Here is a 27,991-nt window from a genome sequence, read left to right as displayed (position 1 = left end):
CTTAACTTTCTCCCCCTTCATTTTGTAACCATCTTTCAGATTGTGCAATTTTAGGAATTCAGCAGAGGCAAAATTAAGTTTGCATTATGTTTATTATCTGATCTACTGTGGTTATAAGAAATAACCACATGGATATTTCTGAACAATTGGATGCAATTGACTGTGATGAGAAGTTTGCTTATAAGACATTGTAGAAAAGACCATTTTTTCACATTCTGTTAAAAAATTGGGCAGCTTTAGAAAGAGTCCTAAGGACTGCTGAAGTTTTTTGCCCCTCAGAGTACCTGGAATTGGCTAATTGCATGGCAAAGCCAGGTGCAAGTGCGTAGATTTAGGCACTCAATTGAAGTGGCTGAGAACAGACACCATCTTCCTGGCCTCCCTCTATGATAATGTTTTTCAATCCCTTTTGAACTGTCATTCCTTTAAACTTTCCAGTGGAAGACAGAACTCTTGTACAGTTAATTTCAGCTTGCAGACCATGGGCCTTTCTTTTCTTTGTTACCTTTCAGAGAACTCTAAAGAACTATTTCATAGTTGCCTCTGGGTCTACAGGTCACAAGCTGAAAATGCAGCTCTGTGACCAGGGAAAAGGACTTCAGCTGTTCCCTGCTGATGACCAATGAGCTTTGAATGACGGTTGATATAACTTGGGTGACGAGGTTTCTGAATTACAGCTTTCGTCTGGATATCTCAAGGTAGGTAGGATCTGGGACAAAATGCAGATATAGAAAGCTGAAGGAAAAGTTGATTTTTTTTTTTTTTTGGAGCCAATATTAGTGGAAATAGTATCTCCCTAATATTCCACTTGAAACAAGAGAAACAACCACTGAAAAATCTTACCATAAAAAAAATCTCATCATTGATCTCAATCACTAATTTCAAAAATAGGACCTTTCAGTCTTTGCCAGGTCTGTGATATGGTGCTGTGATATTGTAGTTAAATGCCACTCTGTACCATCTGCACTAAAACACAGGCACTATATTCTTGTTCTCCCTTCATTGTGTTATTGAGGTGACAAATTTATGGTTTGGTGCTAGCATAAGGCCAAAGTAACGGGTTTGTTGCTATGCTTTGAGAAATAAGTTGCTCGATGAGGCTTTCAAAATCGGGAGAAAACTCATCTATCTATTTGCACATATATTAGCAGTGAGCATAATTTCACCTTGGAATTAATAATATTTATGTAGTGTAATTTCTGGAAAAAAATATGAGGTCCATAAAGAACTTCCCAAACAAGATAACTGTAAAGCAGAATTAATTGTGAGAATTTATCATTTGGCAAAACAATGAGATAGTTTAATAAAGGTGAACCGAGTACTGAAAATTCAGGAAACAGGCAGTGCAAAGCCTATTTCAATTTTAGTTTTACTGTCTGTGTCCGTACATGCTCACCATCCATCAGCTGAAGTTCCTAACTAGCTGCCATATGAAAGGCATCTTCAGAGTATGTGCATTTGTTTTTTGCATAATGCCATTTGTATTGAAAATTACTGTCCACTCAGTGTTAAATTGTGGTCTAAATTGATAATAACTCCAATCCACAGAGTTGTTTAAGTATATGTTAACAGTAAAATTAAGTATACTTTAAATGCCCCCTTAGTTGGCACCTAGGAACAGATCTTTGAATTATTCCCAGGCGTAGGACTAATTGTATAGGAACCCAACATTTTTTAGGCAGTGAACAGCTGCTGGGTGCAAGGTGCTCGCTGCCCTTTTCTGAACTTCACAGAAACCTCAAGAAGAGCGGACAGAGGAGAACAGAGGATGGACTGACTGTTCCATAAACAGAGAGGGCAGAAAATGTCTCCTGTCTGATGAAATTTTTTTCAGTGGAAAGTGTATAATTTAATCAAGATGGAAATGTTGCACAGGAATTTGCCATTTTCAACAAAATTTTATTTCAAAAATAAAATTAACATTATGATTATTTTCACCACGATTATTATTGATAGTTATAGCTTTTGTTTTAGGACAATTTTTATGCTAGAAATTTCATTTTAATGGCAAAATTTGGTGTAGATTAAATGCATCCATTTTAATCAAAGTGGAGCGCTATCAGCTACCTGACATGAGACTGTGTTTTTTGGTGGGGGGGAAACGTAGATGTATCTTGGCTTTGTTCTGAATCAGAACAAAAACAGGTCTTGGAGTCTCAATGTGTAAAAAAATTTTTTTAAATGAATATACATACTGGATCAGGCTATAGGTGGCATTTAAAGGAGAATGAATGAATTGGTAGAAGGTACCAACAATAATTTATACCAAATTCCCTTACTGAGACAGCAGCAGAATTTAAATGACTGCCTGAGCATATTCACTGCCAACATCTGCCAGGAATATTCATAAAGGAGACAGGCCAGAGGTGGATTTCAGGATGATCTTGGGCGGTTGAGGACTTCAGTTTCCATTAGAGAGATACAAGGACAGAGATAGGAGACTCCTATGTAAATTTTATTAATTTAAAGTCTCTAGACATATATAATATATCTCTAGCCATCAAAATATGATAGAATTGGGAATAGTACAGGTGATTAACTCATACCCTTCCCTAAACTTCTGATGGGGTTATACCAAGCCCAGAGATCACTTTGGTGGCTCTTGACAAAAATGCTCCATGTCTTTATTGTCAGCATGGCCAGCCAAAAACTTTGGAGCAAAAGGTTACATGTCAATGATTTTGTGTTCTGAAAAAGCTCCTCTTAACAATCTACAACTTACAAATTTTTTCCTTTGATTGGGAACTACGCAGGGAGTAGTGCAGAGGAAAAAGTGCTGAGGAATTCTAAGGTAATCAAGTTTAAAGCAAAAATTGTTTTGGAACTTAACTAAAGGGCATTACCATGACTGTATTATTATTATTTATTCATAGATCAGACTACTGTTTCTGCCTTAGCATATTGTGGCTGTCCTTAGCTACAGAACTAGAATATTCGTGGCTCAGGTAGCTAAAACAAGATGCAGAATGTAGGATGCTTCAAATAATGCCAAACATTTTATATAAGATATATCTAATTAGAAGTAGTTTCCTACTCATTAGTAGATAACAGATGCCTCCAGAAGTAAAATACCTTTTCTTTTATCAGTTTTGCATGCATGAGATGGGTTTGAATCCTGACAATGTAAATTTACTTAGTGCGGCTGTCTGTATATTTGTAAAACTAGTATAATAATATATAGTATCAACTTGTGTGAATTTCTTCCCTTTTAATCAAACTCATTTTGAACTTCTATTTCTTTTCTTATCTTTCAGTGCCTCAGAATAAAATAAATAATAACAATAGTGATAATAATAACAATAAGGAGCTTCCTCTTTGAGGTCCACACAGACTTTAAAACATGGATAGAAGTCAACCATTTTCACGTGTTCTGCGTTTGGCTTTGTTCCAAATTAGCTGATAGGCTTGCACATGAAAATACGCCAGCGAGAAAGTTGCATTCCACCAACTAAGATTCACCTGAAATAACCCTGCTGTTTTACAGCGGTGTCTTTCAGATGGAAAGATTGTCTTCCTATTCTGACAATGTAAGCCTAGCTGGCAGCTCCGTGAAACTCCTAAGTGAAGATATTTACGCTGAGATTTGAAACCAGTGACTGTGTCTCTGTACCTGCCTGACCTCTGGTAGTGCAGAGTGTCGAATCCTGCGTTTACCCTGATGTGTTCAGTAGCGCAGCCAGCCATCATGGTCCTTTTTTTCCCCCGACACGTTGATGATCCTCTAGCAGTAGTGAAAGAATTTTTGTCCTCAAAGGCAGATGTAGGCATATTCAATAAAAATGCCTTCACAAGCCCGAGAAACTCTTCAGTGTTTATTCTCACTTTTTTGGCATTAGGTACTTCACCTCATCTCTTTTGCCAGCTGCCTTGGGGAGACATGTTTCTGTAACAGCTTATCTTACAAGTTAAAAGGCAGGAGCTAAAGCTGATGGTTTATGATATAAATTGCTTTGCACAGAGGCACATAGGAAGATCATTAAAATCCAAATGGCAGCAGATGAAAAACTAACTCACACAACAGGTACTGTGTCTTGATATCATTGATTACTCAGTAGCAATTTCAAAGGTGGGCTTTTCATGGTAAAATTATGGTATGGAAAATTTACCAGACCGGAGGATCTCTGAACATGTTGTTACAGGTTTCTAGCCTCTTGCCATTGTACTGGGACAAGTTGTTGCATCTCCTTCTAGTGCTATATGGGTCACTTGCTGCAGCTTAAATAGCAGAAGCTGATCCCTCTTCCACTGTTCAAAAATTTGCATGCTAAATTCGAGTAAATATTAAAAGGCTAACATGCAGCTTACTTCCTGTCCCAAAGCATGTGGGAAAAACATTTTTTTTTTCTACTGTTTGACTTTGCCTGTCACCTTCCCTGAGGTATTTAAAAAAGTAATCCCAAGGATATTCAAAGCTAACAGTAATGAGAAGCAGAATTCTGCTAAGGTTTTAGGTGTTCAAAATCATGCACTTGTGGCCTTAACTAATGAATCCTCACAATCCTTCCAGAACTACAGCTTGCAATAAACATTTTATGGTCTGGATTCCATCAGCTATCATAGTTGGGAACACACAGGTTATGTTGTACATGAGGCCAGGTAGGCAGTGCCTGGGCACCCGAATGCAAGTGTGGGAACCAGGGATCTTACTCCTGCTCCATAAAAATGTTGTTATGTCGTTTCTATGTTTCCTGCCCTCGAAGTGCTTCTATACCTATGCATTCACCTTCACAATATTAAGGCAAAACATAGACATGCACCAACACCTTGTGCATTGCTTCCATGGAAAAAAGCCCAGGCCTGGCAGGCTGAGCTGCAGATGAGCGTGCTGCAGATGAGCAAAGGATGAGAACTACAGGGTATCTATGCTCTGTAAGTAACACCCAGCTAGTAGGTCAAGACAGCTATTTTCTCTAGGGCAAGTCCCCTTTTCCCTCTGGTTTTCTCTGCCTTTCTTAATCACTTTTGTTTATTTTTATGTTGTAATCTCTGGAGGACCAGGACTCTCCCTTTTACTCTGTACTATGCCTACCAGCTGCTGGACCCTAATCTCAGTTTGACCTGCTGGATACTGCTGTAGTACAAATGTTGCTTAATAATCTGGACAAAAGTTCAGTGTGACTTCAGTGTGTCGCAAGGCCATGAGTGACTCTGTGGAACTTCCCAGGAAACAATCATTACAACCATAAGGCAATGCGGCACTGTTCTGTACACTTTATAAATCCTACTACGCCACACTTCTTAGATATCTTGAATATATTTAGGAGATGCTTAAACCCTGTATTATCACTGTGCTTTCCTTACATCAGTATGTGAGGCAACGAAGCATGCTCCTGAGTTACCATGGAGCCGAACTGCACAGATCTTGGGAGACGGTGAAAACTAATAAAACAGAATGAGAGAGCAAATCCCTGGGAGCTGGATTTTCAAAGTCCAAATAGCTGAATGCTGCATCAAATGTACTGTTGCTCCTTTCTTAAAAGATAGTATATCTGGGTGGACTTTGTTGGTCAGATTACATTGTCTGGTATATCAGAGATGTACAGTTGGAGTGTTTTCCTTGTGTACAAAATATATCCAAGCATTTCCCCCTGAAAGGAGTTTCTGAAGCCTCTGTGTCTCTACTGGACTCTCCTAGAACCTTTCAACTAGAACGCAGAGCTTCATCATCCTCCTTTTATCTCTGGCCTTCCCCTGGCAAGCACTGCCCCCAGCGCTCATCAGAAGGGGCTTCTTTTGGAGCTTCAGCATTTACCCTTCTTTTGGGCAGCTGCTGTGCAAGAGAAAGGAAAGAGTGTTCCCTCCTGAACAACTCGGGAAATGCAAGCAGCCTCAGGAAGAGGTGGGATTCATTTTGCTAAGTTTGGATACTTACATGTGAGCAAGTTGCCCAAGTCACTGGAGAGAAACGTGTGCTCAAAAGCTCCTATTTTTGGCTGAGATGAATAACACCATAGACCCCCATGGCTATATTGATTAGATTACCAATGATTATAAAGAGACCTTTTGATGCCTAACTCTGCCGGAGACATCAACACTGCAGGTGAATCTCATGCAGGGCACTCTGCACCTCGACAGGCTGTCTGGTTACAGTGAGAATTTTACCCTGAATATTCTTACACCAAGGACTCAACACTTGCCTGCCATTATCACCTTTTCCCATAAGAAACATAGTTAATTTTGTTCCTCAAAATCAGAATCTGAGAAGGAAAGATAGAGCTCTGCAAAGGTGGGAGTGGGGACTGGAAGACCTCTGGAGGCAAGAACGTTTTATTTTCTCTTTACAGAAGTAAAACGTAGAAAAGCTTTTATTTTTTCTTTTTTTCTTTTTTTTTTTTTTTGCAGGCATTTTATAAATGACTGAATGGATTAATTTGTTTTCCTATCTGAGCAGCTTTGTTAGCCAATTTAACAGTAGATTCCTGTGTGTATTGAGAGAAATCAACTATATTCCCATGGATTTTCCAAAATATGACAAAACCCCTGCCAATGAATTCCACAGAAATGTATTAGATTTTTGGTGAGCTTAGAAATAACTTAATATTCACAAGTAGATACTAGGAACTATAGGTCAATTCTTGCAGGATAACTAACCAGCTAACCAGCTATTAACCACCTTTTCCTTATGAACTATAGAAAAATAATGAAATACTAAAACCTTTGGGTCCCAAAATGACTCTCATCAAGCTTCTGGTTAAAATATCAGCCTACGACTATTTGGTCATACGTAAAGGGGACACCAGAAGCAGCCAGTATTCTACAAGGATGGCGTTGCTTTATTTAAACAGTGCCTGTTTTCTTCCTGTGAGCAGAAGGATTCTCACCTGCAGAGGAAAATAACGATGCTGCTGCAGTTCAGCCATTACTTTCTTCCTTTGCTTCAGAAGCTTTTCTGCAGGGAAACTGTAGGTGGGGATGGGGGAACTGCTCTTTGAGGCTGCTCATCCTTTCCTCTTTGAGGATTGCTGGTGCCTGACGTACTGAAATCAATAGCATGACTGTTACTGGCGTTGCAGGGAGCAGGACTGGGTCATTACCATGTCAGAGAATACAATTTTTTAGCATTTGGCAGTTCTCTCTGCCATTTCCATGACTCTTCATGAGCCAGTTCATCAGGATGGATACTACATGAGGCAGTGACTGTCCAAGGAGCCCATGAAAGCAAGGAAAGCATAGAGGACTCACCTACATGTGATTGTGGACTCTGACAAATCTTCTGAGGCCTATTGAGTATTGAGTCCTTTTACTGTTCAAACAAGAAGGGAAGGCCACTATGTGCCAGGCCACTGGCATGATGGCTATGCCATGGACACAAGTGTGTGGCCTGCCACTTCTTCACTGTAGGAAAATCCTGCAAAAGAGGTGGTCTTACCTTGGTACGTTTTATCACACTGGCAATCACAGGGAACATTTGAAAAATGGAACAGAAAGAATTTGAATTTTATTTTTAATAAGGAGACAAAATGACTGTAATGGGAAAAACAAACAAACAAACAAGAGAAGCATCTGCACATAGGAAACACTTTTCTCTGGAATTTGCATGAGAAACCTGCTCCCAGGAAGGTGGATACCTCAGAGCACATGGGAAAAATAGCAAAGTGACAAGGCTATACCACTGTGTAACTTACCATGTACTGCTTCCTCATAAAAACCCATGAAGGCTGTCTAGCTGTCTTGGGAAGCATCTAACCCCTCATTACTCTGAAAAGTAATCCTTCAAGACTCACTTAAACCAGTCAACTGGAGGATTATATTCACTGTGGTTGGGAAGTTCCACTTGTGGCAGATCAATCTTCTGATAGCAGGCAGGTCCCTTAGACAGGGAGGAGGGAGGAATATAGTGCTGTTTTTGAACTTCATAAAGCTTCCTCATAATCTGTCATGAAAATTGATGGTTCATGAGGGATATCAGTTAATTTAACTAGAGTTCAGCAGAGTTTGTTTTTCCCGGGGAAGAATTTTTACTGTGTCCATTAGGGACTTTTATAATTATTTTCCTTGAGGAAGAACAAGAAGATCCATCCCATTCTTGAGAGCTGGTACTGTGCAAACAAACAGCAAAATTCACTTTGCCTTAAACAAATTTCAAACTATGCTCAAGTATAAAAGTCAGCAAATGGATTCAGCAAATAGGCTGGGGGAGCATAAAATAACTGCCAGACAGTTATGACCAGCATGAGATCATTATGATCAACAATCTAAATTATTATTGTACATCCCTAAATAGCCTATTCTGGCAGCCCCGTAACATATGTAACACACTGTACCTTCTGCTGCTTCCTATCTTTATAATTGGTTGCTGGTAGTTTCTGTCCTCATCACGGTATTTGATGTTCGGTGCTTTCTTGATTGTTTTTTCTGCTGAATGTAGTCAACGGATGAAATTTACATTCGCAGTGCTTGCAGCTGCCTGCGTTCTGTAGAATTTTTAAATTTAAGTAGTTGGAAAACAGCCTTGATTTAGGTTTAAGATAAGTAAGATACAATTAGAATAATTTAATTGATCATTAAAAATCTTGGCTTCAAAGGAATTAAAACTCTCTCTACGATATATTGTCACCTCATAGTCCATTTACTATAATTTGAGCTCTTTTATCAGCAGAGAATCTTACCAAAGGCTTCACGAACATGAGAGATAATTAAAAATCAAAGATCAAAGCGTGCAAACAAATCCCATTAATAAACTCTAGCAAAAGGGGATTGTTAAATTATTAAATATGAAGCCAACTCAAACAAATATTTGGAAACATTGAAGTGGGATCCCACTGTCACTTTTGGCGGGGTGCATTGTCCATACTGGGAAGATGTTAATACTAGTCTTTGTCCTGCTGCCATTGGTCTAAACAGAAGCTGCATGTGGCGATTCTCATTGCATCTCTCTTCTCTTTCACAAGGATTTTCCTTTTTCAGTGCCATGCTTCTAAGTACCCTGACAAATCAGCAAATAGTTCAACACAGTAAAGGAGCAGTGAGCTTAAAAACATTGTATTAAACCCCGCTGCTCTGCTCAGCATCAGTACATGGAGGGTCCTATCAGGAAGAGAGAGAGCTTGATCAGCCCCATGTCCCACAGTGAGGTACCAGCCATCTGGGAGATTTAACAGAGTGTCTTGTGCCTTCTGGAAAAGGTTCAATGAACAGAACTTACACTTTGGGTTTTTGTAAATCCATTTGTCACTAATGGTACTATTATTAAACAGTTCTTCTGAGGTAGCATGTAAAGGCTGTGACTAATTTGCCTTTGTCTGTGGTTAAGAAATACAAACTGCTTCCTTGGATTCAGAATAATAGAATGAAATATTCCCATTTCCTGCAGACTAGTGAAAATAAACAGATCTGATCTCAGTTGAAAGAATGTAAGTAGAACAGGCCTTCATTTGTAGGGGAAAATAAACTCTGCTGATCCCTTAGATCTGGGAGTATAAACAGCGTCTTTTTTCTCCCAGGGCAGTGCATAATGTGAGTGCATGGTTTGTACATCTTCAAAATAAACAGCTAATCACCCTTTCCGGCCTAATTAGGTTATGTTCTGGCCCTTGGCTCTAGGTCTCAGACAAACTATTTTCTCCAAAGCAGTGCTGAGGGAAGCTCCGTTCTTCTCCAAAGAAAGAGTCAGTCCTACTCCATGTTGTCAGTTAATATTTGCTCTCTGAGGAAATCCAGCTTGGAGACCTTCCTTATAAGCGTGGCAGATCCAAGGTGAAAGTATTTTCATTGCTTCCTGCAAGGAACAAATGTAACCCTTCCTCGCTCTGCTAGGGGCAAGTGCAATGTGGGGAACAGCAGAATCAGTTTTGTTTTTTATCTTTTTCTCGAGTCAGCTGTCTCCCTGATTGCTGTGTATCTGCACATTGTAACTTGCCAGGTTTTTCATATGGGAATTTGTTCACTCCTTTCCATAAAAGTGATTTAATGATAGTACAATTTAACTGTCAGTGTCCTATGCAAATGATAACTACCTCACCCATGAGGATTGTATAGGGCCAGTGTTATTACTACCATACTACAGACAGGGAAAAGAAGCATGGGTCTGTTGTATGGCTTGCTCAAGCGGACACTTTGCAAGGAAAGACATGAGAATGCAGAGGCTGCTCACTGGAGCTCACAGGCAAGGTCCTGCATTGCTGGATCCTTTACAGGGCTGCCATGAGAGCTACTGTGCTTGAGCTGCGGCATTGTTATTGGTAGCAAACAGAATTCATACAGACACAAATCAGTGGCAAAGGCCAAGTGAACGTTTTAAACTCTGGTTCATCAGGGCTTTCTGGGCTGCAGCGTGGAGTCTCTCAGAGGAGAAATAGCTGACTGGATTCAGAGCATTACCGTATTGCACATTCCTGGATTTCTTTTAAAGTATTCTTAGATCTCTGAATATGTCTCTATTTCTATTTTTAAATAAAAGTTCTTCCATATCAAAAATAGACCCTCCTAACTTTAATCTCCCTTTTAAAGTATATTTTTGTTTTAGGAATACCTAGAGGTGCTCCTAGGACAGACTGGAAACTCCAAGATTCTGACAAAATTCCCATTTAACTTTAATTCCCAGCAGTGCTAATTCCTGTTCTCCTCATTTGTGACCAAGGTTTCCACTAGAGCTGGGGAAGAGCTGTTGAGGACCCCAGCTAGGCCAACTACTTTCTCAAGTAGTCGTCTGTAGCTGGATATTGACCAGGTAACGGCCCATTCGATTTCTTATTGGACCCAGGTCATTGGCTCCAGGAAGAAGTTACTGCTTCTAGCACTGGGTCTAGAGGGTCTGGATCTTATCTCAGACCCTTTTTTGAGTGCTCTTCCTCCAAATCGAGATGCATTCAGCAATCCTGTTGCCGCCAACCCTGCAGACGAGCCTCAGGTCTTTTGAGCCCCTCAGATTTATGTTCTGTCACACTTTCTCCTAGATGTGGAGCTTCCTTTTGTAACAATAATCCTGGAAAATAAGACAAGCTGAGCAAGGAACGTTTCTTAGCCACAGGCATTTAACTCTCCAGGATTTCCTTAGAAGTAACTGTTTCTGTACACTGCCCAGTTTGGTAGCACTTCTCTGTAAGCGCTGTATTTGTTAGTCCAGAGGCCAAGCTGAGACACTGCTTCTCTCTGAGCAGTTACCTGTAATCCCCCTGCTGCCTCGGAGCACCAGAGCCATCCCTGCCCCTTTCTGAAACCAGCCTCCCTTCTTTTGCCAAGGAGCTGCAGCTTCACCCACAGCTGGGGCTTGCTGCAGAAAACCGCATCTATCTGTGTGACCGGGGCAGCGGTGGAAAGGCAGCTGAAGTCTGGCTGCCTTAAGATAACCTCATGGTGATGGCTTTTTGGCAAGCTGCTTTGTAGCTTCTCCAGAGCGTGATTGCTATCGGTAGTGCCACGCGGGGACCTTTCCCTGGGGGAGAGGGGGCATGCGCTCCGTGCAAAATGGGAGGCATAATAAGGCAGGGAGGCAGCAGCACGAACAGTGTTCACAGTTTAATAGACATATTTCACACTGTCACAGCATCTTTGCAAGAACTCAGCTCCGCATTTAGGTATCTGAGTAAGTGACAGACTGTATGGAAGGATCTCGGTAGAGAGGCGTCTCCCTGTGAGCTGTGTTCTTTAAAAATCTTGATGACGGATGCAAATCACTTAGAGCCAAATTAAGGAAAATATATTTAGGCACCTAGAGAAGTAAAGAGGCACTTAATAGGATTTTCAGAAGTGCATAAGCAGATTAGGCAGCCAGCTCCTATTGAAATCAATGCTGACTGAGCATTTAAAAAAAATCTTTAGGTACCTCAGCACTGCTACAGACTGGGTGCATTTGGGGGAGCGAGTGGGTTCAAAGCCAATTTTTGTTCAGGATAAGCATTACAAGTAATAGAGCTCCCTGGTGGTGCCAAATCTCCAAAACCATAGGAACAGGTCCTTAAGCTCTTGCAAAAGCTGAATTATACTGGCCTGTGGGACTAAAAGAGCAAACCCTGGAGGGAAAGGTAATGAGCTCTGAGTGACTTGATGTGTGAGAGAAGCAGCAGGACTTCTGCAGAAGAAATACAGAGAGCAACACAAAACCAAGGAGACAGAATAATCACTGGATCATTGCACAAGAAAAGGCCTTGCGACAGCTTTTTGGTTGCAGAGCTGGCTGAAAAGGGCTAGGTGAAGAATCTGCAGATTGTTTGATTTTGACAGGGAAGCAGCACTTTTATATTCCTTGTAAATAAGCAGATTTGTCCCAAAGAAATGTCTTATTTTGTGGCCAGTTTCTCCTCCGGGTAGAAAGCACTTGTTAGATCCTGAATTTTGCCTCTGTAATTTATATATGGGCCATAATACCCTCAAGTCAGTTCCCTGCTTTCTCTGAGAGTCAGTTCCCGGTCTGTCGAATTGAAATCAGTCCTTATTTGCTTTATAGAGCAGTGGTGAGGGTACATACATTAAGGACTGTGAAGCGCTATGGTAACCAGGGCCAATTAGCTACTACCTAAGGGCAGTAGCTCCCAGATGTGGAATATCCGACAACCGCGAACCTACAGAATTGCTAGCAGATCACTCATTATTCCCCTCTTGAGACTTTTAATTGGGGAATTAACACATGGTATTTTTAGCGAGTGTCCTCAGAATGCTTATCTTATTCTATGGCATGTCAGTCCCTCGGGGAGCGCTGTTTGGGAGCTGCTGCTTGAGGTGACAGAGAGGAGTTCTCTCTTCTGAAATTCCTGTCGACACAAGCTGTTGATACAGGCAGTAGGCAAAAGATATGTGTGCCATAACTGTACTCTTAAGTATATTAATAACATTGACTGAATTAAGCATTCTCATATAACGTAGGGATTGCTAACTCCAGCCTCACGCTGATGGTTTCTAAACTGAACTTGGCTATAGTTGGCCAACAGGCTAACCTCTGCTACCATGAAGACCAAAGGAAACGACATGCCAGAGAATTCGGAACCCTTGTTAATGTGCAATGTGCGCCAAGAGCCAGGCAAGGGAGGAGGCTAATTTCTGGGCCCGCAGACAGCATTCAGCGAGGGAAGTCCTATTTAACAAAAAGACAAGAATCCTAGAGACAGGAAAGAAGATTCCTCTGTGTTACGTCTTACCTGATCAACACCACCGAAAACTGGTTGTGGCAAGTTTCTAGATGCTGCCAAAACAAATGATTTTCTCAGAGTTTCTGGCCTTTTTTGCCTCATAACACCTTTCCTATAGAAGTTAGACCCTTTTGGCCTGACTGTGGTGGTGAAACAGCAGATACATTGATGTGCTTTGCCTATCTGGAAGGAAAGTAAAAAGGAATCTTGATAAGCGATGCATGCATATATTTACTTACAATCTTTTTCTCTGGGTTGTAAGTGCTGAATTATTAGTGTCATGCCAATAAAGTCCATTTGAGCTCATGGAGCAGGCGCTTTCTCACTGAAGAAGTGAATTTGGCAATCTGCCAGCTGGCTAACAGGACGTTAATCAGACGATACCTAGGGACCAACACCACTACACTGCTTTTAATCTTTTGTCCAGTAAGGAAAACAGGAAGAAATCCATTTCCCTCCTTTCTTTGCTCAATGAGATAACCAACCAGTATAGAGTAGCTGCAGCTCAGCTCAATTTGGGAGTAAATATTTGGGTTTTAGCTGGGCAACTGAGAGAGCAGCACCATTCCTCTCAGCGGCCTTGCGGCCGGGTACCATTCATGCTCATAGTGGGGCTCCTCCAGGGCTCTGGCTCCCAGAGCCGTGTATTAACAGCAGAATGTCACCCTGCATTGGAAAATTATGTAGCTTTGGCTCTGATGTGCCTAGAGGAGCAATGTTTGTCTGACAGTGTCCAGCAGGCATTTAAGGGGATGCTGGCAGATGGTGTTCAACACCAAATATGGAGCCCAAACAGCGTCTGTGTAAGCGCAGTCCCAGGTGTGACAGGAGGAGGCTCCCAGAGCATGTGGGCACCCACCGAGTGAGACCACCCCACGCCTTGTGGCTCAACAATGCAGTGCGAGAGGGTCTGGTTTCTTTGCCCCCAGACATGAATACATTGTATTTCCAGGAGCTTGCAGGACTGCCGTTGAAGGACACTGGAGATGTCCCCCCTTGAGTCTGCAAGGAGTGTCCGATGAGAGAACCGCAGCAGCTGCTTGGGGTAGGAAAGATGTACTCTTTGATGGGGTGTAAACCCAAGCTGGTCTTGTCTTGTTCCTATACGCTTGGGTTAGGAATAAAAACTGAATAACAGGATCTTTAAGGCTGATACTATATTTTATACATAGGCCCTCCTGCCCAGCAGTGAAAGACTGACCAGTACAAGCATTTACACTGTTATCCTGGGGCACGTCTGTCTCCGGAGGTGAGTGGTTCAGTTCCTTTACCTCGGTGCTGCTCTGGGGACTCCCTGCAGGCTCGGGCAGATGGTCCTGGATGGCCGCTCGTTTCCCTCACAGACGCTGCTCCTGCCAGGCTCCTCTCTTCAAATAGCACTGTCTGCACTCTCCAGAAAACTGTGGGGTCACAGGGCTCATGCAAGCTGGTCCCTTTTGAGACCCAAAAAAGAGCCAACCTTCTGAAAGGAGAAGATTTCATTTAAGTTTCTTTTCACCTAATGAATGAAGAAGCTTTTACCTGAAGAAGAAAGCAAAAGTCTTCTTTATTTAGTTTCATCCCGATAAAAAGAAAATCTTTCTTTGACATGTTTTCTGGCACGTGGCTCTTGGTAGGCGTCAGCCAGCCAAGCCACTTTTAAATATACAGAGAAGTAGTTGCAGCAAGAATCAGTCAACGGGAGCTGAGGCAGTCAGGGTATTCTTTTGTACAGAAGTTTTGTGTGAAAAAAAATACATTTTGGCTAGCTAAGATGTCTAAGAAAACAGATTTAACAACCTAATACAAATCTCAGGAACTGAAGTCATGGAATCTGGCTCTGTCCTGGAAGATGAAAAATCCCAGCCATTGCTGGGCAGGGGGTTGGCTAGCTTTTTAATTTCAATTTCAAACCCACTGATTTAGACTCCTCTAATGAACCCCTTTGCCTGATGATGAAAAATTTAATGTCACGCCAATTTTTCTCTATTGCTTAGAATGTGTAACTACTAAACTGGAGATACAGCTTTTGGTGTAAGCCATCATAATCCTTTTACTCTTGCAAAGTTCTGGTATGTAGTATTTAGACCACTGTGTGGGTGTGGGTGTGGGTGGGGGTGGGTGTGGGGGTGGGGGTGGGGGTGGGGGTGGGTGTGTAATTGCAATCCAAAAGATATTGCTTAAAATTCATTATGTTTGCCTGGTTTGGGGCAAATGTACTACAAATTTATAAATGGAAATGATGGTAAATAAAGCAAGTTACTCTTTGTTTTCCTGCATGGGAAATGCTTGAGTTCTGCATAGTGTCAAAGCACTCTGCAAGGAAATGAAACAGTTCAGTGTCATGCTGCAATGGTATCATTTTGAATGGACTAGTTACATTTCTTGTTTTCATGAAACAAAGAAAACCCTAACTCCAGCAGTGCTAAGTTTGCAAAGGAATGGATAGTTTAACTGTATCATACTGAGACTGTGGAAGCATGCTCTTCTAAACAACTAAGCTGATTTTGTCCAGGCTGACTAAGCTAATAATGACTGACTTTTTGATAACTTCAGCCTCCTGTAACAAGGGCTGCTATCTCTGCCATGAGAACTGCCAGTCATTACAAATCTCACCAATGAAGCCAAAAATAACGGCGTGATTTAAGCATTCTGCTTCGCCCAAACTCCCAGTGAGATTGGGAGACAGGACTTAAGGTAACGGCAAAAACTGGTGTTTATGGAGCTGGAGGTACCTCCTCTCTTTAAAGTCTGGTCTAAAATCTGCTGAGAAGATTCCCATTGCCTTTCAGCCTTTGGGTCAGTCTGTATGTGAAGGAATTACCTTATCTCTACCTCTGGTGTAAACTACTTGGACGAGTATGTACGAGGGAACTTGCAGTCATTCTGTTAACATTCATGGGTATACTTTTCTGGAGAGAGAATTGCCTGTGCTGTTTTGTCTCATAAGCACAAAAATCCCTAAAAAGATCTGGCCCTGTATGAGATACAATTTGCTTATGCGTTAATTTTCTTGACTAGAATGAAGCCAGGAATAAGCTTCCTATTATGTCTAAGGGAAGCTGGGCAATATGTAGAGTGAATATGTCAAATAATGGAGGTTGAGGGTATAGCAATGAAGACAACACCAATAAAAGTTTGCTGTCTTTCTAACGTGATCTTCTACATTAAAGTGTCAAATGTGCCAGGACTTATAATGCAAGAAGACAGGAGGTTTCCAAGGCAATGAGATGAAGGTAATTAAAATATCAGCTAGTACAAGCTTATATTGTTTGAATCAGATCTTTATATAGGATTATAAGATGGATTATTAGATTATTAGAGGATTATTAGAGGGCCACAAATTCAACTTTTTTACAGACAACAGCTTTACCAATTTTTTTACATCACGTCTGACCTCTGTTACCTATGAATTTGGATTGATATATCAAAATATATATTGCCTTTTAATGCTCCTGTCAAACCTGAGCTGTGATGCATGGAGTTATTCCCTACTTGGAGGGATGCCTCTGTAAAATTTAGCTAATGTAGGACATGGAACAGTGAGTGACTGATGCTCTGTTCTTTCAGAGTGTGTTAGCATAGGACAAATGCCACGTACACGTCCTCTTCTTGACACAGAAAAATCATATGCATCTAGTAAAAAGCATAAAAGTATGCTCTAATAGTCTTGCAGTGACCTTCTCATCTTTTTTCTCACTCCTCACACACCTTTCTCTCCTCTTGAGTCTTTCCCTTCCTTCCCTCATATAGGCTCTGAGCCTGTAATTCATCTTGCAAGAGTAGTCCCTGTTACCTCTGAACACATCCCTTAACACAAGCTCACAGCAGGATGTGGGCTTCATTTGTGGAAGATCCTGCTTTTTCTCAGCTTGGACTGTGAGAGGACAGAAGAAAGAGCTTATCCTAGTAAAATCAAAAAAAAAAAAAAATCAAAACAAAATCAGCAGCTAATCCAAATCCCAACTCCAGCAGACTGGTATTTTGTCAGTGCCAGGCCTCAGCCCTCTATTAGTCTTTTTCTGGAGAGAGATAACAGGGCTTTGTTGACAAGCTGTAGGACTTATTTCAGGAGCTGGCACCTGCCTCTCTGGCACGTCCCCCTGACGGCTGTGTCATGCTCCTTGAAGTTGCTTTTGGCTCTGTAGAGGTTACAGTGAGAACTGGCTGCCTTGTGCTCCCGAGCCTGCTTGCTTGGGAACCTTGCTATTTATTTCCATAATTACATGTCCGTGTACCGGTGCCCTTAGGCCTGCCACACACTTAGCAAAGGCTGCTGTGCTGGCAGAATACAGAGCTCATCTCCTCTGCAGAATATATCCAAGCAAAGAAATGGGCTCCCCTGAAAAGTGTTTGCATCCTGCTCAGCTGCTTTTTATAAATGGCTCCACGGCAGTGAGAAGCGCTCTGGCTGCCTGCGCCAGGGCTCAGCTTTCATTTCCATGCTTAGGCAGGTCACTTCGGTAACTGCAGATTTTGTAAAATACGCGCAAGTTGGCATCCCCTCTCTTTCCCTCTCCTATAGGTGCTTTATGTGGCCTTTGTGAAAAAAATACTGCTTTTTGCTAACACATTTGCAACCAGCCGGCCCAATGCTGACTTCAGGGGATTGCACCATTGTAACTGGAGAGGGCTTTTGACAGCCTCTTGGGCCGATTTCTGCCGCCTGCCGTGCTTGCTGATAGCCCGGACCCTGCCACCAGTTCACACGGTACAGAGCGAGGCGAGAAGGTTCCTCCCCTTTTCCCCTGTGGGGCTGAAAGGTGCTTTTGCCTTGCAGCAGCTGTCTGACCCCACTCTCCCCGCTTCCCTGTGCCCCCTTTTCTCTCCGGCTGCCTGCTTCCTCCACAGCCGTTTGCTGTCGGCTTTGCTCTGCCTCGCAGCCCGTGCCTGGGGGCAGCCAGGGGCCCGCGCTCTGGTCGGGCTTCCTGCATGGACCCTGCAAACGCCAGAGCACCGGCTGGCAAAGCTGCTCCGCGCGGGGAGGCCGGGGCTGGAGCTGCCTGGCCCGCGCGCGCTCCCCGGGCTGGGGAACGCCTCGCCGGCGAGCAGCCTCCCTTCCTATGCGTGGCCGGGGCCCCCGCGTTTTCCTGAGCCGTGTGCAGCGTCTGATGTGGAGCTTTCCTGCTCCTGCTGAGAGAAAATACTTAGCGTTTTAATATCTTTTCACATTTTTAGAAGTAATTTATGTATGAGCGTACATAGTGCTTAGTAATCGTTTCTCCAATGGATGTGGAATTTTTCTAAAATTAAACTATCACTCTTTCCTCTTCACACTTGGCTGTCATCTTTCTTAATGCAAATCAGTCACTGACTAGAGACACCTACTGTAAGGAGCTATTTTAGCTGTCTGATCAGTTATATATTGATTTTAAAAGTGAAGACCGTTTTGGGGAGATAAGCTGCCATTGGAGGGAAATGGAAAAAATAATTCAAAGGGGAAGTTTTCTGTCTGAATGTAAGTGATTATTTGTCTCGTTCTTGGAGCAAAGAATATAATCCAGGGGTCCGATCTCTCTTTCCTCCTGCTCTCTTAGACTATAAATCCTTCCCCTACCCCAGGCCCTGCACGACTCAGTACTGCTGAAGACCAGCAGTAAGTACCCCAGCACAGATCCGAGGGAACAAAAATTTTCCCTTTCAAACTCCATTTGACATATGGCAAAAGGAAAAAGGGACATTATCTCCAAAGGACCCTAGCTACTCTTCTGTCTGAAGCAAGTTCCTTAACACAGGCATAAAAAGGAATCCATTATGGTTCGTTTCAGAGAAAACTCTCTCCACTGCAGTATTTCCCCCTGCTATGCTTCAAGTGCTCTTCAGAGGGAATATTCACATTTTCTGCGGAAAGAAAATGGCTTTGCTAGCACAGTAGTCGTCTGCACAAAGCAAGAGTGAAGGAGAGAAGATTCACTGAGTGAAACTTTGAAAGTTGGATAAATGAGAACTGTTTTTCATTTTCCTTTTTTTCAGGGCCAGCTCTGATACAGTCTGCTGGGGCTTGAACAAGGGGCTTAATTTCTAGGGCATGGCTGCCTTCTCTCTTTAGGTTTTGTTTTGTTGCTTGCACTGCCCGTTCTTAGTACATAATTAAAAGATGCAAATAGTGGCTGAGTTTTTAAATGAGTTCAGTCTGAGTGAACACGCTTACAAACTTTTGTGTTTCCACGCTATGCCTATTTGAACAATGGTTATACTGGCAGGAGTGTTTGGTGAGAGTAAGTTTGAAAGCCACACAGATAAACAGATACAGAAATCAACTTCTGAGTACAAGTGCTTCTGTGCTTTCCTGGTTTGTAAACAGAAAAAAAAAATTCCTTTTCCCTAACAAATTACAACTAAGCAACACAATTCAGATTTTGATTATTTATGAACAATCCACCTTGTCAAGAATTCTGAGTAGTGTTAATCAAATGCATATGAATAAACAAAATCCTGTAAGATGGTTGCAGTGTGCTTGTGATATTCAGAGAGCAGGAGAACCTAACAAATCAAATAAATCACAAATTGCATGTTCCTTGCATAGCTCTGTTGTCCCCTGAATGTTCATAATTGGAAGTTCAAAGCCTAACATAATTTGTTAGTTTGTTAAAGTTCAAAAAGGGATGTTTTTTTAATGCCTAGGCTTGCAGTTTCTTAGATGTGTGCAGGATCTTCCTTAGTGCTCCATTTAATACAAAATTCAGGGCAGTTATAATCCTTCTCTACACTTGGGTTAGAAGCAGAGTCCTGAGATTAGATGGCAGTTTCAGAATGAGGCCAACTGTTAAAGAAGGTGAGTCTTTCTTCCTCTACCTCTGTTGACATATTCAAAAAACCCCCTCACCTAACTTACCGCAAAGCTCCCTGGGAACCCTGCACTGCAAACTACATTGATATGAAGGTGCGATGGCTCTGGCAAGGCTACGTGTTATAACCTGGAGCCACCCCATCGTACCACACTGTAAAGGGAAAGTACTTCCTGATTCCTTTTGACAGCTCTTCACATCAGCTGTGCTCAAAGTCGTATGCCATCTGTTTGCATTTTTGCAGTAACCTATGAAAGTCTATTTTATTAGGAATTTAATGCCGGTGCCTGGGCTGCAAGTGAATGCAAATGCGTGACTTCAGCATAATTACACAGGAACAGTTGCGCAGGGGTAGCCCAAGGGGCTGTATCCCCACTGTCCTGTTTTGCAGCCATGACCAGCCGGGTGAGGAGGGCTGGACCTACCTGCTTCCCAGAGCCAGAGGCAGGACATGCCATTTGCAACCAGAACATGAGGGACAGCTCTTGATCCTTAGCCGTGCACCATCCCAGGAGGCTGAAGAACCACAGCTGCACCCTTGGGACACAGTGTGGCCCACCTAGGAATTTGGCCATATCACTCCCAGACTTTCTGTCACACTGCTTGGCAGGGCAGATTGTGGCTGTCTCCTGGGTACCCTGGGGGCAGAGGGCTCCTCCAGGTGCTATACACTACTGCAAGGGCTTGGGCAAGCACTGCCCCTGCTGGAGCCTGTTGGTTTCAATCAAGGAACTGTCAAGGCTACCCTTGGGTGGCCAGCTCCGACATCAGATTCTTCCTCCCTTTCCCCTCTTGAGAGAACAGGATGTGCATAGGCTAAGGATGTGCTTTTTGTGACCTGGAAAATCTTGTGCATGGAGGTCTGCCAAGTCACCTGCCCTGCAGCTGCCTCCACCTGGCTGAGCTGGGTGAGGTGCTCCAGCCTGATGGCTGAGAATGCGTGGAAATGAGCTCTTTGCAATCCATGCACTGCAGCATCCCATGCTTGGCCTTGCTATCCTTTTCTTCTTGGTTGCTCACTGAGACAAACACAAAACTAAAATGTTCACGTTGTTGCAGAGGTGGGACTGCAGCCTCAGTTCATGCTGCTGAGACCCACTCATACACATGCGCACCCACAGACACGCACACACACGCATACGTACACACACGCACACATGCACATGTGTCTCTCCACTAGCTGGTCGAGACCTATGGTTCCTCCAGTAGCTGACTCTCAAACCTCTGCTTTCTCTGCAGTATCTGGCCCCCGAACCATGGTGTTTCTAGCAGCTCACTCCCAGACCTTTTATCCTACCTGCTAGCTAGTGCAGCTTGAAATCTACTAGCAAATTATACATACATACACTTACAGATGTACAGATGGTTGAAGTTCCCTAGGAAAACTCACACAAAAACACATACACACACACCAGTCTCTCCAGTTGCTGGCACCAGGGACACACAGGTCCCTATGACCTATGGTCCCCTTTCCCTTTGCTGGCACTTAGACCTCCATATGCACATGTGCATACAACATAGGGAGTCTCTCTGCCCAGGAAAATAGTTAGAAGTGGAGTTTAATAAGAAAACAGGACAGACTGCACTGATCAGGTGCAAGGCGTGGCCAGACAAATGTCCTGACCAGCAATCAGTTTACACGCAGCTGGCTCCTCTTATTTTCTTTTCCCTCTATTTTTCCACAGTTGTTCCTCTGCAACTCACATTCATCACTTCCTTTTCCTGACTTTGGTCTTTGCCCTTAACATCCCATGTCTCAAACGTTTTTGCAATCGCCTTTAAAACGTTTCCATAGTAAGTTATACACAATGCCCCAATTGCTTTTCTTAAAGTCCTATAATGAGTACCACACCCCTGGAGGCAGTAACCTGCCTCAGTCTGCAAGGCCGTCCAGGGAGAGGATCTCCTGTAGACTCCTCTCACAGCCGGGCCATGGCCTGGCCACCCTCCTGTGATGGTCATGGGACGTCAGGGTGCTCCCTTGGCAGTGATTAGGTTATTGGGGTTCCCCACCTGGCATTGTTCCTCTGCTCCTTGTCAGGTCTTCATGTTTATGGTGCTTGGCCCATAATTACATAACCTAATAGAACCTGTAATGGTAAATCTCAATAGTTCTCAGAAGAGTAATCTCTGAATTTCTACCATAAAGCCACAGCAGATTCACAGTTAGATCTTCTGGGGCTGTGTTTTGCATGTCTTCCATGTTCCTTTGATAAACTTTTTTCAGTCAATATGGTTTATACAGTCACATGTGTAAAAAATCATCTACCAAAGCACATTTTACTGCTATTTGTTAGGCAGTCACATTATGAAGCTAACAACTAACATAAATGGCATTTAAAGGATAAACAGAGTGGGACATCACATGTCTTATTCAGTAATTTCAGAGAAGGAGACACCCTTTAGTTCAGAACATACCATCAACTTATGTATAAGGCAGTGTGCTGTTACTAAATATTCTTCTTTTTGTGTGCAGAACATTCAGTGTGAGCAATGCTGATAGCCTTCAGGAGAAAATCAGGAGAGAAGGTACCTTATCCTGTATAAGCAGAATTGCTGTTCTGTTGCCATTTGTAAGACTATGTCCAGAAAACCTATCAGTTATTGCTGCGAGATGTAAACAGTGAACATTCAGCATCAGAGACAGCCTATGGTGGTAGGGATGGGACTGGCCCTCCCACGTTACAGACTGGCAGAGCACAGCAGAGCTGTAGTACATGCAAGAGAGTGCCTGGCCTGTTCACATTTGCTCTCATATCAAAAGCAATCCAGCAGTACAAAGTTCAATACTTCAGTTTGGAATGATGTATTGGCAAGCCACCACCGTGCTGACTACCAGCCCTCAGCTGTTTCCCTGTGACCGGAGGTGACATTAGGAATCAATGATTTTGCAAGTATTAGAACTGCCAAATGTAAGTATTTTTGATTAAACTCTTTGTGCAAAAGCTATGTGCATAAATGCACAGGCTACATGGAAACATTTTGGGGATGGTGACTTCCAAACCACTTGCAATCTTCTGTTTACTATTGGCAAATCTTTCCAAGAAACATGTTTGTGAGAAAGATGTGTAGAATTTTGCACCATAGCTTGAGGCTCTATCCAACAGCTAATGAAGGGTTGGCACAATACCTGTGTTGACAGGCTTGACAAAGTTATATGTGAAACACTTCTTTAGATTATTATGGAATTAATTCCTTCCTTGGCTGCAGAATAATCAAATTTGATGTTGCCCATTTGGAAGAGACACTTCAGTGTATCAGCAGTGTTTCTGATAACATCTGCCAAGCTCATTTTGACTGAGTCCTTTGTGACTACTCATTTTTATAAATCATGCATTCGTTTGAAGTATAACTCAGTCACCTAAAAGGTTTTGAAAGTGAAAACCTGACGGCATTTTGAATTCCTTACATTCATGTTGTAAACTTTATGTTGTCCAGGGAAGGGGACCAGATGTGACTTTTAAATTCCTTCAGTATCATGGTTACCTGGACTTTGGTGTATAATAAGCTATTCTGTGAGACAGACCTACTAGTTAGCCAAGTAGTTGTCAGAGACATCTTAAAAAGCTGTGATGGTTACCAGAAGCACTAAAGCTAGTGAGAAAAGCAATAGTGTGTCCAGTACAAGCTTGCATTCTGAGATCATCGTACAGGTTACAAGATTCAGCAGCAGCGAAAAATTGAGACGCTCCTTGAATGAATCAGTCCTCCTCAAATTCTTGGTCAAAGACTGGGAAAAATGCCTTAAGAAGATAAACTATATGACAACATTCTGTAGAGCATGGGCACGTCTCTGTGTCAGACTAACCAAAGACCACTGTAAGGAACTGGCTTCTCAAGTCATGCAATGAGTACTGTAACGTAACGAGTAACTTTGACATAAGTTTGCTTCTCCTCTAGGCCTCAAATAGTGGATAAGAGCTGTTATAATCACTGCTGAAAACAGTGATCTTTGAGTTCGGCGAATCTATTTCTTGCGAGCACACTGGAAAATTGGAAGGTAGACCTGGGAAAGGTTCACTTAGAAAAATCCAGTATACGTTGACTTGCAACTTACACATACGAGGCACCGATTGGCCTGCTGCCTTTTAGAGGCACAATAATATTGATGTTTGTGAGGACAGAGGAATTCTGGGAGTTTAAAACTTATTCGAAGGGAGTGCACTTGAAATTCCCTGGCTTTGGGCAAACATGGGAGCTTTAAGTGCAGCTTTCGGAAACTCCAGGAATTCTTGAGTCATTTGTGCACCCCTGAAATCGTAACAGCTGGTATCAATGGCTGCTGTTATCAACTCTGCAGCAGCAAAAGGGGTGACACTGACTCCAGTTAATTGCTAGATGAAAGGATGTTGCCTTTAGGTACATTATCACCATTAGTAAGCCACCCCTTAGAAAAGGTTATCTAGATGAAATCTATAAACAAAAAGCATCATTGTTTTTTGTCATGTCAGCCAGTGACAATGGCGGAAGTTTCTAATCTTGGGTCATGACTACATACTCCATCCTCTGTACAATCAAAGAAGCTGTTTTCTGGCCAGTGATGGAGGCCTGAACACGTTCTCCTTATCCAGTAAGTTTTTGTGGGGGGCCTATCTGAAGGTATTTGATGTCTGTTTTGGTTGTTGGAGTTGCATTTTTTGCCTTTGTGTTATTTTTGCAAGGCTGCTACGTGGCATTTTTATTACAATTTGTTGTGAATATACCCATATTATATATGATTGGTATATATAAAATAAAGCTGAATTACTTACAGTAATGTAATAGGAATGATATAAAAAGATAGCTACTACTGATTTACTGTTCTAAAGAGTCACTGCATTTCCATAATGATTAGCCAAATAAGATTGAGGTTGTTGTCTCGAAATATTTTTAAAATATGAACTCTGTTTGTAGACCTTCACCTGCTCCTGTTTCCAGCTGAAACTGTGCAGCACAGAAGTAGATTAGCAGTAATGCTTTAGGTTGAATTCTGTTGTTACTTTTTTTTTTAATTGAATAGTAAAATGATGAACAGTGTATGTAAGACATGATAGAGCAATATCCCTGTATTTAATTTTGCAATTCAAAAGTTAAGAACATTTTGGTTAATAGAAGGTGAAGTTATCATTAAAGGGTTTATTATTTATCAGAGATTTAGGCAGTGACAGGATTGTATTGTAAAGCACTGAGTTAGAAAAATTGATATATTAAGTCTCTTTGACTCTCAGGTGTTGGAAAATTGCCCTCACTTCTTACAGAGTTATGCACATTGGCTGATATATGTAATGTACAGACTGCATATAAATTCATTTAAAATTCTCAGGTGGGAGAATTTTAGTATGTTTTCAATAAACAGTCTGTTTTCCCTTTGTAACTGAGGACATCACATATGAAAAATGTGGCATGCAAAATGAGTCAGCTTAAATCCGGATAGAGCTGTATGATCCAGTCAAATTCACCTTTCTGAGCTGAACGTGACCTTTAATTACGAGACTTTTTTGGGGGGGGGGGCGGGGAATAGTAGGCATATCTCAGATGTTCTAGTTAAATGTTTGCTGGGTAGTGATGACAATTTAACAAGTTAATTTAAAAAGTAAAAAATCCTATTGCTTGCATTATTTCACCATTTGTAAGACAACTCTTCTAATAATGTGTAAATTCCTCAGGGCAGAGGCTTTTACTTCTTTTATGTTTGTAATCTGTCATTCAAATCAATGGGATAATGTAGTCCATAAACCGCAATAGTTGAACACTAGCTAATTCCTGCTTACAGGCTGAGTAAGAAATTTAGCCTGCAATTCTACTTCTCTAGGCATGCTTATGTAAGACTTTTTATGACAATTATTATTATAGTAGTAAAAATTTTAACGTGATCCCATGACAGGAAAATATCCTCAGTCAATCTAAACCAAATGCCTCTTAGGACTTTCTGCACTTTTCATTTGTTAATCTAAGTGTTATTGTTTTATTCTGACAAACCTATTCAACCTATCAATTCAATAGCTAAAAAGAATGTGCTTTTTCATAGAATCTGATACAAAAGAATAGGAGCTTACTAACATGCATCAGCAGAACATATTATCTAGCACGAAGGCAATGCTGTTTTATCAAAAAAAGAAGGCATGTTTCTGTAATAGCAATTTGATCTATTTCTAATATATGAAAAGATAAAGGATAGCGCAGTTCTGAAGATGAGCCTAATGAGAATTGCTGAAGCTCAGAATGCCAGAACTTCAGCACTGAAAGATAAGCAATAGCCTTATACCACTCAGGTACGTGATGCTGTCTAGCAGAATGAAACCAATGAAAAATCGTATTTTCAGCATTTTATTCTAATTTTTATTATTGCTTTGAATGCTGTACTCTTTTATTATGGCAACAGATGTTGGCAGTACTGTACAATGTGTGTCTGTACAATATGTGCTCTCTCTCACATTTTGTTCTTACAGAGAGTGAGGCTTGGATTTATTTTTATTTAAAATAAAAGAGAGAAATTTATAGGATATTCAGTAACTGGAAATCTTAAAAGCTCTCCTTACAAGGCATTGGAAGGTCCACTATACAAATGTATTCTGTAACGTCAGGGGAAGTATAGCTTCTTCCTTCCTCACTTTCTCTCTTGCTGGTGATGTAGGCATTATATTCTGAACAAAGAATAAGACCGACAAATACATACTTTTTGTAGCTTAATCAGAAGTTAATCAAATGTCTGCTGTACAATAATACTGAGATATAAGCTGCAGTCAGCTAAGAATTGTCATTATCAGAAAAATAGAGAGATTTATTGAGGAAATCCACAAAACCAGCAAGCTTTGGTCTGGCCCAGTCTTTTTTCCTCCTTCATGTCTCGTTTCATATGAATAAATATATAGACGACGTCCAAGAGAAAAGCTGAAATGAAATGACAATAGTGTAGAATTGTCAATATGGACTAGGGGTAACATTTAAAAAAACCCTATGTGCCTGAGATATCTACATCCCCCTTTGAATGAGATTTGGGGAATGCTAAGTGACTTACAAATGGGATTTAGACGTCTCAGGCTGCAGACCTGTGTGCTCTTGTCTGGGTGGCAATGACTTCTTAAACAGTTTCCACTCCCTCTCTTGCGCTCCTATGCTCCTTTGTCCCTTCTCTTTCCATCTCATTCTTTATGTTGTTGCCAACAGAACTGTTTGATCATTTAAAAAATAATCTATACTAGTTTTTTCCATCTCCCTCTGTTCCTGATGCGGTTCTCCGTGTGGCCTCACACAGAGTTGTGCCGCCATAGAGGCAAGATTGGGAATAATTTCGGCTAGGTGAAGTAAATCTGCCACTGCATGTGAGCACATGGACTCAATCATTTTCCCGATTTATAACTTAGCATCTATCCAAGAATTAACTTATCAGATACTGAGGCCATGACTCTGCCTTAATCTCCTATTATTCATGAGTAACTTGCAACATCCGCAGAGGCTGAATCTCTACCTGAAAGTCAGAAAGTTGCTGCAAGCTGAGCTTTCACAGAAGTCTGTCAGCCTTTGTTGACAGAAAGTAAATAGAAGTCTGTTTAACCTTTGAAGGGCTAAAATGTTAAGCAACACAGAATGTAATACTGTAAATTGCCAGTGCCACTGTATGCTGTGAAAAGACTTTGCTGATCAGGAGCCCAAGCAGAGTGATTTTTGCGGTGCAGTGAATAACAATGCTCTATGCTCTTCGACACCGGGAGCAGGAATAGTCTAGCTCTCCTTGTTTCCTTGGCTGCCAGGCTGCCAGCATCTGGATATGAAATGGAATAACTGATGTTGCCTTTGCTGTGCCGGTGAGCTTTGCCCCATGTGCAGTTTAAGGTTTTGTCATTCCAATCAACAAGTTTTTTGACATCTCATAAATTTACGGCTTGAGACAGCTCCTTTCTCTCTCTAGGCAACGTGAAGGCACGAAGGAGCATCCCCTTTGAAGGAGGAGGGTCAGTGCAGTGAGGACAACGACAGAGGAGCCCCACAAGCCATTAGGTCTCCTCTGCCTGAGGTGGATTAAGAAGTAAGTTGGAGCATGCCTACGTGACATGTGATGCAGAGATCGCCCAGCTAGTGCTGACCCAAACTGATAAACACTGCTGTGGCTATGCTTCCCCGAGGGTTCATCAGCCTCAGGCTGAACCTGAGCTATGAAGCCCTTCCTCTTTCTCTTCCTCT

At 41.9% G+C, this 27,991-nt stretch overlaps 1 long non-coding RNA gene across 1 annotated transcript in view; it reads left to right on the top strand.

Moving 5' to 3' along the window:
• Window positions 1-517: 517 nt before the first annotated feature.
• The window catches only part of LOC104147138 (uncharacterized), a 29,892-nt gene continuing 2,418 nt past the window's right edge, over window positions 518-27,991 (top strand). The window contains exons 1-4 of the long non-coding RNA XR_694858.2: window positions 518-698; window positions 14,017-14,109; window positions 14,237-14,313; window positions 27,720-27,836. This is a non-coding gene — a long non-coding RNA (uncharacterized lncRNA). The remainder of the gene's footprint in view (window positions 699-14,016; window positions 14,110-14,236; window positions 14,314-27,719; window positions 27,837-27,991) is intronic.

The sequence above is a fragment of the Struthio camelus genome, chromosome 1, assembly GCF_040807025.1.
Source record: "Struthio camelus isolate bStrCam1 chromosome 1, bStrCam1.hap1, whole genome shotgun sequence".
Taxonomy (NCBI): Eukaryota; Metazoa; Chordata; class Aves; order Struthioniformes; family Struthionidae; genus Struthio; species Struthio camelus.
Note: the sequence above shows the minus strand (reverse complement) of the source record. Positions and strands in the feature narration are given on the sequence as shown.